Here is a 15,091-nt window from a genome sequence, read left to right as displayed (position 1 = left end):
TATTATGGTGGCTTAATTAATTGAAATTATAATTGAACTTGATTTAGAAATTACATATATCCCAGGCCAAGCCTCATCGCCATGAGTTGTTAGCAAGATATTTGAGAAACGGTAAAGGTTATACTCACTTGTACTCATGTACTAAATCTTAAGCATGTGTCTCGTAATTCGGTAATTTCCTTCCTTTCTTGTGACGCGGGCTGAACGCCTCGGCAGAATATAGATGCATCTATGGATCGTGCCGCACGTCCCTCAGCAGTGTACATATTATTTCGGATCAGGCCGAACGACCTCGGCAGAATCGTGCATTATATCGCTAGTAGTCTGAATATTCATGAGTTAAACCTTCCACTGGTGCCCGACATTTTTATGGTATTTCTTATTTAATTGGTATTAACACTTGGCATTTTCTGAGATATTAAGGTAGAATACAATATCGAGGAATTTATGCTTTAAAAGAAATAATTGGAACATTATGAAATTATAGATTTACTCCACTATTGTTGTGCACTTCATATCTGTTATGAATTATCATATTATTTATTTAATTGGACCTCTAGTAAGTGTTGATGTCGACCCCTCGTCACTACTTCTCCGGGGTTAGGCTATATACTTACTGGGTACGCATTGATTTACGTATTCATGCTGCACTTCTGCACTAAATATACAGGATATGACATGTCATTTGGTGATCATCTTGGCACGTAGGCACATCTGTTGAGGAGACTTTATGTGAGTTGCAATTCAGGCTACACATCACAGTTCGCTGAGTCCCCATTGTACTATTTATTTTATATTATCTTATTTACATTCTAAACAGATGTTGTATTATTGTTGTACTCCTTAAAAAAATGCTCATGCACTTGTGACATCAGGTTTTAGGGGTTCCTACGGGTTGTTCGTTATTGTAATTGCGCATTTATTATCATTTTACCCTAGAAATTCTATTTTATACCATTAAATTAATGAAGATTTATGATTTAGGAAGTAATAAAAATGAGTAAATAAATTTATAAACCAACGTTGGCTTGACTGACAGCGGCGTTAAGCACTATCACGAACTATAGTAGATTTTGGGTCGTGACATTGTCGACTTTTTGGGAAAAGCTATTTTTGAGAGTTGAGTTGGCCTAGTTGAGGTAAGTATCTTGCCTAACTTTGTATGGGGGAACAACCCCTTAGGATTTGGGATTGATTGTGCTATTTGAGTTATGTGAAAGCCTTGTACGTAAGGTGATATGCAGGTACACGGGTTATATGTGATTTTTGACCTGTTTAGGTAATTTAGACTCTTTTCGTGCCTTTAATTGAACTTTCATATCGTGTTTTAATTCTCATTGTTAATCTACTCTTACATGCCTTCTTTGACTTTGCTAATATTTGTTCTACCTCTTACTTGATACTTTGCTCTTATATGCTTTTGTTGAAGTTATTTCCTTCCTTATTGCCTTGTTACATCCCTAAATTGTTGGCTTACTTTTACTTGGACTTGTTATTTTGTGAAATATCTTCTTGTTGATTTATTGGTGTTGAAGTTGTGAAAGTCATTATCACATTGAGGAGAAGTTGTTAATTGTTGAGATATCTTCCTTGTTGAGCAATTCACATTCATTGTTATCGTTGATATTTTTGTACACATTGTGGTTGAGCCATGGGCTATTGTTGTGAAAACATTGATATTGTTGGTTTTTGGCAAGTTGTGGCATATGGGCACTTGTGGTGCGAGTTGTTATTGTGTTGTGATATTGATGCGTATGCGACAATATAATGATAGGGGTTAATATGCGTGTGGCAGTATAAGGTGGGATTTATGTGCGTGTTGCTAGTAAGGGAATTACTTTAAGCCACGTGGAGACATAAGGTGGGCTAAAGTGCCCGTTGCTATTTCAGAAAAAATATTTTCAAAACTATCTAAATGTAAGGCTTACGCGGCGGTATAAGGAAAGATTGTGATAGAAATTAAGAAATGTGAATACGAGGCGGTACCTCCGTTGTGGTTTTTGTTGTATACGAGTCGGTACCTCAGTTATGATTATTGTTGGCGGTACCTCAGTTGTGATTCTTGTTGTGCATCTCATGTTGAAAAGAGTTATTGGCTAAACATTTCTTATTACTTTTATTCTTCCTTGTCTTACCAATTTTGTTTGTATTTGACTATTTGTGGTTCTCATTATTGGCTTCCTTGTTGTTATCTTATGCATACAGTTCTAACAGTAGTTTATGTTATCAAATTGCTTCGTTATCAATCATTTCTCTATTTTCCATTAATTCTCATTATTATATATTATTTTGTTATGTTTATCATGTCCTAGTAGGTGTCTCGACCTGGCCTCGTCACTACTCTATCGAGGTTAGTGTTGATACTCACTGGGTACTGTTGTGGTGTACTCATACTACGCTTCCGCACATCTTTTTGTGCAGATATAGGTACCTCATATCAGACTAGGCATTAGTGATTTCGCTATACACCCCGGAGACTTCAAGGTATACATGTTTGGCATTCACAGGCCTCGGAGTCACCTTCTGTCCTTATTTTGCTATTGTTCACTCTTTATCTAAACAATGTTGTATTAGGGATTTCACAGTGTACTCGTGTAGATCTTATGACTCAGTTCCACCGGTTTTGGGAAGAGTGTTGTTAAGATCCTATTTTGGAAGTTTATATGAGTTTATCAGTGTTGCTTTAGTATGTTTGCTGATTATTTCTGTTAAGTTTTTATTAAATATTAGGCTTACCTAGTCTTAGAGACTAGGTAAGATCACGACATCCAAAGGTTGAGAAATTGGGGTCGGGACATTGATTTACCCAGATCAAGAAAGGAAAGTATCAATTACAACATAGAATAAGGAAAGAATTACAAGCAAACCTATTCAAAATTGGAGTAGGGTAAAATTGGGCAAATCCTAGTTTGACAGGAGGTCAAAATAGACACAGATCTCACTTAATCGAACCCCTATAACCTTGTTTTGAGTGTATACAGACGGAATATTGCCTAAATCTTGAAGAATTGAAGCCAATCAGCTTGATTCTGAGAGATAGTACTTGCCAAAAATCAGGCAAATACTAAGTGATTCCTTGGTTGTGCAAATAATAGCAGGGTAGCTCATAAAAGGTAAGTAAATCATGGAGAGATACCCTGGTGTGGCCGAATTTGGAGAGGATTTAGGGCGAGGCGGCTAGGGTTTCACAGGAAAGAGGAAAGAGTTTAGAGAGTTCGAGGGCGGTTGGGTGGAGATGAATAAGGATTACTGTTTAAGGGTTGGGTAATTAAAAATAGAGGGGTTAATATGGGTTGTTGATTATTTCAGATTAACGGTCAGGATTTAAAGGATATGGTGCGATTCAAAAAATGGATCCCGACCGGATTTTGATAAGGGATCGTTTGGTTTTTGGCTTGGGGAGGTTGGTCCTAGTGTTTGGACCATTTGGGTCCGAATTTTGGCTTTTTTTTTGTGTTGGAATTAAAGCATGCAAACAATTAAAGGAATAAAGTTAATAATATAGCTAATTGATATATAGAAATTCTATTTATGCAATTTAATAGTTAAAAAGAATGACTTAGGATTGTAAAATATAAAAATGCTATTTTAACCTAAACAATGCAATAAATGCAATTATTTATAAACTATTGGCTATTACTGCAAATAATGTGTAAATAGTGTAAAAATGAAAATATAATTGTATAAAACTTATGCAAAATACTATAAAATATAAATGATTAATTTAGACAATTAATGACTCAAAAATAGGTTAAAAATAATAAATAAATACTTACCAATTAAAATACCAAAATAAATTTTAAAAAGCTTATAAAAATAGAATAAAATTATTTGTGCAAAACCTCTATGATAGTAATTTGAGAAAGGTATAATGATTGATATTTAAAACATATTATGGGATTGTAGTGCAGGGAAATATTCTATAAATATTATGAAAACTATGTAAAAAAAATACGTTATAAAAATACTGGTTAAGTGGCAATCATGAGGGGAAAATTGAGTATCAACAGCTGCCCGTCTTTACCCGGGAATGATAAAAAAAATTGTCGGGTAAAAAAATCGAGATGATAATCAATTTTGTCTGAAGCTTAGGGCCAAGACCTCTGTGGCCGTATTGGCATGTTATCCCCTGAAGCTTAGGGCCAAGACCTCGTCCCGGTTCATACCCTAGACAAACTAGCATGCTCGACACTTTATTACTCCACCATCGTCCTTTCTCTACTGTGTTTATCCGTTCAATACTGTGGAATGTCTCCCTTCCTAACTTCCTTCTACTTTCAATTATTGGTACGGTCCAGTTGGTATAGATCAGATTGTTGTCATTTCCATGAATAATCACCTCCTGATGATTCCACTCGAACTTCACAGCCTGATGCAAAGTAGAAGCAATTATCCCAGCCATGTGTATCCATGTTCGTCCCAGTAGTAGGTTGTAGGTTGCAGAGATATCTAGTACCTGGAACTTGACATCGAACATGATCGGGCCTATTTTCAAACTCAGATCAATTTCTCTAATTATAACTCTTTGTGATCAGTTGAATGCCTTCACGTTCATACTCCCCTACCGTATCTCAGGTATGCATATACCCAATCTCTCGAGGGTGGTCAGAAGGCATATATTCAGACTCGAACCTCCATCAATCAAGACTCGAGCAATGAACTTGTTTTCATATTGCACAATGATGTGCAATGCCCTATTGTGACTCAATCCTTTTGGTGGCAACTATCTTTGTGGAAAGTTATCTTATGTGTTTCCAGTATTTGTCCCACCATATATACCATTTCTCCACTGGTGATACCAACAGGCATATAGGCTTCACTTAACACCTTTATCAATGCGTTCTTATGTGCGTCTGAGTTCTACAACAATGACAAGATGGATATTTGGGCATTGTTTAGGTGATCAACAACATAATACTCTTTTGTTGTTATATTTCTCCACAAATCATCATTACCCGTTTCCACAACAGGTGGTTTTGGCGATGTCTCCTTACTTGTCCCTCCCTGGACAAGATTCTCCGGTGCGTATACTCTTCCTGTTCTAGTAATTTCTTGGTTGGCGCCCGCTTCTTCCATCTTAGTCGTTCCTTTCCCTGTTTCTTCAGCCACGTAGTCCCACGGAATAGCATCAGATTTGTAAGATGCTTATGGAGCTACCATCACAGTGAACGGTGGTCTAGGTGTAGCCACTTCAACCTCGAACGGTGCCTTAGTTTGCACCACAATCGGTGAGAGTGTGAAATGGGATGTCCTAGTAGTGTCTCCTTCTCGAATAAGACCGATGGACCCTTCCTGGTCTCATTCTTCATTAGTCTCAATCATATTTACTCCCTCACCCCTATGGTCGAGCAGGGTTTTTTTGCGGACATTAGGTGCAGATTCATTCACATGTATTACCTTAGTATCAATCAGTCTCTGAATCTTATATTTCAAAATGCGACATTCCTCAATGTTGTGCCATTTCATGCCAGAATGATAGGCACATGTTTTGTTGGGGTTGATCCACTAAGAGGGGTTTTTAGTTGCGGCTGCGGGAATGGGAGTGATGTAATCGGCAGCCTTCAGCATCTCGTACAATTGGACTATTTGTTCAGCAAGAGGGGTGTATTTCTGGGGAGCTCTGCGGTCAAAGTTGGATTGGGGTTTAGGGTAATGCTGACGGGCACGTAGGCATGAGTGATAGTAGGTTGGTTGGGTATTGTAGGTATGGTAGGTGGTAGCAGGATAATGATATTTTGGGGGTGAAGGATGATATATTGGTGGGGGTGTTTGATAGGTGAGGAGAGCTTCGACCCTTGGGCTACTATTACGGCACCCATATCTTTATTCACTTAACACCTTCATCAAGGCGTTCTTATGTGCGTTTGAGTTCTACAACAATGAAAAGATGGAGATTTGGCAGGAGTTTTGTTTAGGTGATCAACAACAAAATACTCCTTTGTTTGTATCTTTCTCCAAAAATCTTCATTACCCGTTTCCACAACAGGTGGTTTGGTGTAGTCTCATTACTTGTCCCTCCCTGTACAAGATTCTCTGGCATGTATACTCTTCCTGTTCTAGTAATTCCTTGGGCGGTGCCTGCTTCTTCCATCTTAGCCCTTCCTTTCCTTCTTGCTTCAGCCACGTAGTCCTACAGAATAGCATCAGATTTGTAAGATGCTTCTGGAGCTACCATCACAGTGAACAGTAGTATAGGTATAGCCACTTCAACCTCGAACGGAGCCTTAGCTTGCACCACAATCAGTAAGAGTGTAACATGGGATGTCATAGTAGTGTTTCCTTCTCGAATAAGACTGATGGACCCTTCCTGGTCGCATTCTTCATTAGTCTCAATCATATTTACTCCCTCACCCCTATGGTCGGGCAGGGGATTTTTTTGCGGATATTATGTGCGGATTTATTCACATTATTACCTTACTATCAATCAGTTTTTGAATCTTATCTTTCAATATGCGACATTCCTCAATGGTGTGCCCTTTCATTCAAGAGTGATAGGCACAAGTTTTGCTGGGGTTGATCCACTGAGAGGGGTTTTCAATTACGGCTGTTGGAATGCGAGTGACGTAACCGGCAATCTTCAACCTCTCGAACAATTAGACTATATGTTCAGCAAGAGGGGTGTATTTCCCGGGAGCTCTACGGTCGATGTTGGGTTGGGGTTTAGGGTAATTCTGACATGCTGGTAGGCATGAGTGATAGCAAGTTGGTTGGGTATTTTAGGTATGGTATGTGGTAGCAGGATAATGATATTATGGGGGTGAAAGATGATATATTGGTGGGGTGTTTGATAGGTGAGGGGATCTTTGACCCTTGGGATACCATCACGACACCCACTTGTTTCTTCTTAGAAATACCTTCGGGCTGCAAAGCTTTATTAGTGGCATGTATGGCTTCGAAATTGGTAACCATACCACTCTTGATACCTTTTTCGATCCTTTATCCTAATTTGATGATTCCAAAGAGCTTGTGATTTTTGATTACCATCAATCTTTCATAGTATTGAGGGTCTTGAGCCTTCACGAAGAACTTATTCATTTATGTACCATGACAAGGAATCTCCTTTGAGACTTCGCATGAACAACTTCATGCGGATTTGCTCGTTCTTGCCTACACCCACGAGTTCGTCGTAGTAAGTCCTTAAGTGCACCTTGGGATCACCGGTACCATCAAACATCTCAAACTTCAGGGGTTTATAACCTTCAGGTAGTTCCACATCTGGTTGAATAAATAAGTTTTCATAATTCAACCCTTCGATACCCTTTCCTCCCTCGACACTCTAGAGCCTTTCGGATAACTTCTTCAACTCCTCAACCATTTTCCTGATGAGCATGTCCTTTTTGATAGGTTCAGGTATGTATATGGTTTGTTGCGGTTTGTATGGTAGAGTTTCCACGTATATGGGGTTTCTTTGGTGGGTTTCAGGGACTTGAGTGTATGGATGGTCATTGATGGATGCCTGGGGTGGATCGTGTATATGTTGTGGTACATTTTGAGAAGTGGGGTAAGTGGCAGTTTACAGGTATGGAGTCGTGTTGTTATGGTGTTGCTGCGGAACTTGCAATAGTGGAGGGGTTTGGTTTTGTGGGAGTGTGGTGATATGGTACTTCTGAGTGATAGGGGGATTTTGGGGAGCTTGGAGTTGCGGATTCTGGGGTTGTGGATTCTGGGGTTGCCGTGGGTTTTGAGTAGTGGCATTTTGGTGATTGATATCAGGGACGTTTAAGGTAAGGGATAGGTTGGAGAAGTTGCAGGCGTTCTCTAATTCGCCATGTAATTCCAGAATCTTTTGTTCTAATCGCACAACCAATTCGTTCTACCCTAGTATACTTCTTCCAAATAACATTTCTACATTCTCTGATAAAGGAGCGTTGTATTTCCAATTGCCACTCAAATCGACCATCTTTCCTTAATCCTTGATTTTGATGTCGCTAGGAGGGGGAGGAGGCGAAGGACCTCTAGATCTGGTGTGGTACGCTGATGTTGCTAGACTGCACGAACTAACCTTAGAAAATAGGAATAATCAAAAGAAAGAAAAATAAAAGGTAGCCAAGTCAGTAAGGCGAAATAAAGAAGTCTTGCAGTATTTAAACATATAGCATATAAGGCATTCAATGGTTCACGTCCTAACTTGGGGACCTCGTTGTTCTTGAGGTAGGCCTAAGCGACAAGTAAACTTGGAGAAATTTGTGGCAATCATTGCTTCATCCCATTAATTCGAAAATAAATCAAACCAGTATATTACTAAATCAAAATAATGATATAGATTTACTAGTGGCACAAAGCCTTATTACATCAATTCTAAAACGAAATCTAACTATAAAACATTTAAAGAAAATTTCCTATTCTACTTAGTCTCGGATGGACCCTCTACATGTGTTGCTCTCTTTGCTCCATCAATCATATTCCCAAGGTCATGCATGTCGAGCAACATGTAGGCCATTTCTAGCTTTCCACCTTCATCATAACCCATACCCTGGCAGTCCCAGAGCATCTTCTTCATTTTCCCATCCAACTCTATCAATCCCTGCTCCAAATGCTCTAACCTTTCTTTAGATTTGCTTGCTATCTCTCTACATTCTCTTATGGCTTACATATATGTCTTGTGCTGCTCTATGTGCTTGGCCTCATATTCGAAAGCCCTCTTGCGCAACCTTTTGTATTTCACCTGAGATTCAACCTATTCATCTATGATCCTTCCTTTTAGCTTGACACCCGGTTTGACATCTCTGGTTATGTCATCTTCTAGCCATGAAAGGTAATAGTACATGTGTCTAGCATAGTACCTATCAGGTTCTATGGTCTCTTCTTCCACAATGATTTCCTGATTCCACATATGATGAGCCTCGAACTTGAAAGGGATGAGTCCCCCTTGAAATATGCCTTGTATTGTGTCATGTTGTCTACTTGGGGTATAACTTGCTTTCTACCCGCTTGCCTCATTGCCCTTATTGGAGCATAAGAGTAAATAACCCACAACCCAATCAACACTAAATGAGTGTCCTTCTTGGACCGGATTATGAACTCCTTGCTTGCGAACAATTCAAACATCCATTGTACTTGTTCATCAGTCAGATTGCTAAAAAGGTGCACCCATCCTTGAGCATTCGTAGGCATTGCAAATCTCTCAGAAGCAAAGGTTATCTTATTTGGGAGGTGACTGGCAATGTAGTCATTCATTGGCCTGTGAAGGAATTCCTGACAGTAGTCACCTCTTTGGAGATGCTCTAATAACTATATTTGCAACAGAAGATTGCTTCATTCAAAGTAATAGGTCTCGTTCTTGCAACGGTACAAGACTCGGTACATTTCCGCTAATATCATAGGAACAATAGTGTAGGTCTGTCCCTTAATTCCTTTCATCATGGTTCTTGAAACCATGGCTAGTTGAGTATGAATTTTCCCTCCTTGCATCGGGAAGATCAACAGCCCCAAGAAACACACAATGAAGATATAAACCCGACTGTGAATCCACCCAACAGAAATGATGGCCAACTCTTCATGATACAACCAGTATGATTTGCTATATCCATACCGCTCATACAGAAAGTCGAAGGGAATGTAAGACTTCTTCAGGAAGCCTACTTCATCATTCTTCTTGATCTCAAACAATTTTAGAAAATCGTGAGGTGTACGATTTTTCGGTACCAACAAACCTAGACTATCCCAAGAAAGTTTAGCAAAACCTCCAATTTCCTCCAAGAGTGAGGTCATCTCCAAGTTTTAGAATTGAAAGGAGACTCTCTTCTCATCCCAAAATATAGTGGCAGCCTCAATCAGTTCTCTACTTGGCCGAATGGCCATTAAGGATGGTAAATTACCTAGGATCCTACTTGCATGATTCCTATCACATTGAGGGAGGTCATCCCACCAATCAATGAACTTGGGTGGAATTGTCTAGACCATATCGAATCTAGGAACGTCGTGCTTCATTTTCTTCATTGAAGAAAAAGAGTTAGCCTTTCCCCTCATGATTTGATTAATTAAGCGATAATAGTAAACATATTGGCACATTTTTTCTAAGTAATGCACATAGTATGAATGAGTCCCTCGAGATTGTAGAGATCCCTTTAGTACTCCATGGGTATTTAATCCATCGTAGGTTTAACATGATGCATGCATATTTTCGATCAGAGTAGGTTTCAAAAAGGGTCTAAACAGGTACTCTCAAGTGGAAGACTTGAGAGGGAAAGGCATGAGACCGTCGACTGCATCGATGATCGACTAGTCTACTGCTAATAAGCCTTTCCAATTTGACAAGGGTATTTTTGAAAAGTGCGGACACTCATCAAGCACCACTATGTTGATAACATGCACAAGTGGAATATGATATTGAAAGCATGCTTATGCAAAAATCGATAACATATAGTCAAGTAATTTTTCATAGTGAAAAACACATAAAAACCGTATTAAATAATGCGATAAAAATAAGCAAGAAAAGGAAAAGGAAAACACAAAGGAAATAGTTAGCATGGTTCAAAAATTTCAAAAAGAATAATTAAATCAATAAAGCAAATAGAGGAGAGGGGAAATGGAGATTCATGGTGTAGCAATTTCGAGCAAATACAAGGACAGAGAAAGGGAGGTACAGGAAAGAAATCAAATAGAGCAATCCAATAAATAATCCCACACAGGCAAACATTTGTCATGTAAAAGCCTAAGTATATCCCCAGCAGAGTCGCCATGATGTCGCGCCCCATTTTCTCGTGAAAGCGGATTTTGACATATGATAACTCTTTTAAACGGGTATTAAAAGATAAAAGTCGGCACCTAACGATATTAAAGTGTGTTAGGGCACCTATTTGTAAATAACTCTATTTTATCTAGTCAACGTCACCAAAATCAGGTAAGGGCTCATTAGCTCAAAGGGAAGGTATTAGGCACCCCTCGAGGTTCACAACTATGGTTCCCGACCGAATTCTATACTATGTGGGTTTTATCGAATTATAGCTAGTTATTCTAAGTGAGCATGCAAATGAGGTCATTATTAAACTAAAAGAGCAAAGGCTTGGGTAAGTAATTGGTTATTCTGAGTGAACTAAATGATCGAAGGAGTAACACACAAATAATGCAAAATAATAATTCAGAAGAAGAGAGTTTATTTATAAATAATCTAATTGGTACAACTCTTTGTAGGCTACAAGGTGTAATTTAGTTCAATCTAGATTCCAACAAACTAAATATACAAGGAACAATTAGACACAATGGAGGGGGGGATGTCCTAAATTTTTAAGCCTAAGAGATCACCCCGTTCAACATAAATAATACTTTGCCACCCTTATGAGTGCAATGGTTGCTCATATTATCCAGTGGGCACAAACTATCATCTCCAGCTACCCGATTACTATATTTAAGTTGTTAACCTAAAGCGCACTCATTAAATTTTAAGTCGTGCCTTATTTGTGCATACTTGTCCCATGCTTATGGTCCATGAGGCATTGGACCTCTACATAGGTAGTTCTAGACTCATCCTAGGCTACTCAAAATTAAAAGACTAGGCGTCACGTAATTTAAACAAATATGACTTCACATGAGGCAATAATTAGCACAAAGGGGCTCATGTTTGCCTCCACACATAGTTTCACATGCACGTCGAGTAATTGTCAAATAATAACGACGAGCATTGGCAGAATAAGCATGCGAAATGCTCTTCTTAGACAATTAGTTGCATTTTGAATTAATTAAGACTAAGGCATGGTTTCTATATGAATGCATGTATGATCAGTTATAATTATTCATGCTCGAATTCATATGCGGGTAATCAAACAAGTGGGCTTCATTGTTTAAGTCCTATAGGCAAGATTTCTAAACAATCCTATTGGACTGTTTTTAGATAGATCAGTAGTTAAGTGATGAAAATCCTTATTTACAGACCGTATAATCATGATCTCCAGGTAGATAAATTTGGAGAACACGACTGAAGGACATATTAGCAAAAGTAGCTTCCGTTACTTAACATAAACTCTTATAGGCATGATAGCTAAGTGTTAAATTCTAATACATGATTCTAAGCGGAGGAGCAAATATTCAAACAAGTGATACAAAATTTGTCATATAGGTATGTCTTCTAAACAAGTTATAAATCACATTGACAACATTGAATTAACAGTTACTTAAAGTTCTAAATCATGATTTCTAAGCGAATATTCTAAGTTGAGAATCCTATAGGCATCCTGTCTATTACCAATCAATGTATAGAATTAGGACATGGCAAACAAGTAGCAAATAAGATCATTTGGACCCTATAGGCATGTTTTATACCCGTTTATGAAAAAATTAAAATAGCCAACCCCTTTTAATTAATTTCCCCATCATATTTCTTTTACAAGTTATTACAGGCCTAAATAGAACAGTTACAGCCTCAATCACAATATAGAATAACCTAGTAACAAATCTAGGCCTTCATATGGACTTAGAACTTCACGTCGACGAGCAGGCCCATACTCTAGGTGATGACAATAAACATCAGACCCCAATACCAAAACCTGGCCCAGCAGCCTAGGCAAAAAAAAAAAAAACAGAAACAATGGCCTTGTTCACTCGTTATTATTAACCACCAACGAGAGCATAAGGACAAAAACGGCAGCCCATGTAAACCAAATTGTCCAGATAATTTCAAGTTCTAGACAGGAGCACATATACATCTTGTTCTTAGCACTATAAATAGCAAGAGCAGTAGTTTCTAAATAAACATCCCAAGGATACACAAACAGGAAACACATTTGAAGAGCCACATACAGACTCTTACAGATACATACATTATGGAGGATATAAAAAACACATAGAATGAACACATAGAATAGCTTCCCAGGTTTATCAAACATGTTCAAAGTGACAATATCACAGGGATGGAAACCATAGAATAGTCAGGACTTAATCACAAAGAGTAAAAAGTAGGGGTTCGAGGCAAACATGGTCATGATCCGATTCTAAAAGGATAGCCAAACAGGAGTTACTGTTGGACAACCAATTCTGAGGGGATGATAGTTCATGTAGGCAAGACTTAACATGAAATCTAGATGAAACATAATCAATAACTTATTCAGAAATACTCACCTTAAAGACCTAACATGAAACCTACAGTAACACATGATAAAAGATAACTATGAAAAGATAGCAATTCTGATAGGGAAGCCCTAACATGATAGTTCTAAAGCAAAACACGATCTAGAACCAACTCTGAGAAAATATCCAAATAGAAGCCTTTACAGGAGAGATTTTATTATGAAAAAGAATTGAAGTAAGAGCATGGTCAAGAGTTAACTCAGAGAAACCAGCTGATGGTGATTCACACATGAAAACTTTGGCATGAAATTCTATAGTAAGCATATTCAGGAAACAACTCTGAGAAGATATCAGTCTTCCAAAGAAGGTTTCAACACAGAAATCTAAAGCAAGGCATAACCATGAAATCATAACAGGTAGAAAGACAAAATCAGGGTCAAAAAAAGCACGACAAATCAACTAGAAGGCAAATGACCAACTCTGAGAAGGTCATAATTCATTCAAATCAATTGCACATGATAAGACTACTATACACGTGTTGAGGCTTGTTTTAAAAATCTTAGACTTAGGCAAACTTGAGACTAGTGAGCAAAGAAACTGCAGAACATCACTTTAATCATGAAATTACAGTAAAATATGTAATGACAACACTAGAAAGTCACAAATAGCAGAGAAAATGAGCCATGTTTTCTTCATGAAGGTTCAAATAATATTGGCACACAGAGTTAATAGACATGGTGATATAGAAGGGAAGTAGTTAAAATTGTAAGAGTCGAGAATAGCAGTTGCAAGATAAACGGGCAAATAATGAGAAAAATTAGAGTTTCAGCGATGGCTCAAACAACAGTGATTGAAAGAGAACAGTAAAAATCCCAAATACCTAGTGCTTCAGAGTTCACAAGAGACTCAAAAAGGGCTTCGATGCACTAGAGGAGGTCGTTAAACAACACCATAATGGTCTTGGCTTTTAGTCGGCCACTGACTAATTGAACACAATAGTTTCAAAACAAGATAGAGCAAGTGCGAGAGAGAGAGAGAGAAAGAGAGAGAGAGAGAGAGAGAGAGAGAGAGGAGAGAGAGAAAGGTTAAAAAGTCTGGTTTAGGGGAATTTGGGAGGGTCTATATAGTGTTTGATTTACCCAGATCAAGAAAGAAAAATATCAATTACAACACAAAATAAGGAAAGAATCACATGCAAACCCATTCCAAAATAGGAGTAGGGTAAAATCAGGCAAACCCTAATTTGACAGGAGGTCAAAACAGCCAAAGATCCCATTTAATTGAACCCGTATAACCTTGTTTGGAGTGTATACAAACAGAATGTGGTCTGAATCTTGAAGAATCGAAGTCAATCGGCTTGATTATGAGAGATAGTACTTATCAAAATCCAGCAAATACTAAGTGGTTTCATAGTCGTGCAAATAATAACAGGTTAGCTCATCTATGGTAAGTAAATCACAGAGAGATTCCATAGTGAGGCCGAATTTCGAGAGTATTTATGGAGAAGCGGCTAGGGTTTCACAGGAAAGGAAAAAGAGTTGAGAGAGTTCGAGGGCGGCAAGGCGGAGATGAATAAGGATTACGGTTTGGGGTTGGGTAGTTAAAAATAGAGGGGTTATTGCGGGTCGTTGATCATTTGAGATCAACGTCCCGGATTTAAAGGAGATGGGGTAGGTCAGGAGATAGGTCCTGACCGGGTTTTGATAAGGGGTCGTTTGGTTTTGGCCTAGTGTTTGGACCATTTGGGTCTGAATTTTGGCTTGTTTTTGGGTTGGAATTAAAGCATGCAAAAAATTAAAGGAATAAAATTAATAAAATAGCTAATGAATATATAAAAAATGTTATTTATGCAATTTAATACTTAAAAAATAATGACCGAGAATTGTAAAATATAAAATGCTATTTTGACCTAAATAATGCAATAAATGCAATTATTTGTAAAATATAGGTTATTATTGCAAATAATGTGTAGTGTAAAAAGGTAAATATAAGTGTAAAAATTATGTAAAATACTATAAAATATGCATAAAATATATATGATTAATTTGGACAATTATTCACTGAAAAATAATTTTAAATAAATAATAAA

The sequence above is a fragment of the Nicotiana tabacum genome, chromosome 17, assembly GCF_000715075.1.
Source record: "Nicotiana tabacum cultivar K326 chromosome 17, ASM71507v2, whole genome shotgun sequence".
NCBI lineage: Eukaryota > Viridiplantae > Streptophyta > Magnoliopsida > Solanales > Solanaceae > Nicotiana > Nicotiana tabacum.
The sequence above is the reverse complement of the archived record's forward strand: the minus strand, read 5'-3'. Positions refer to the sequence as shown.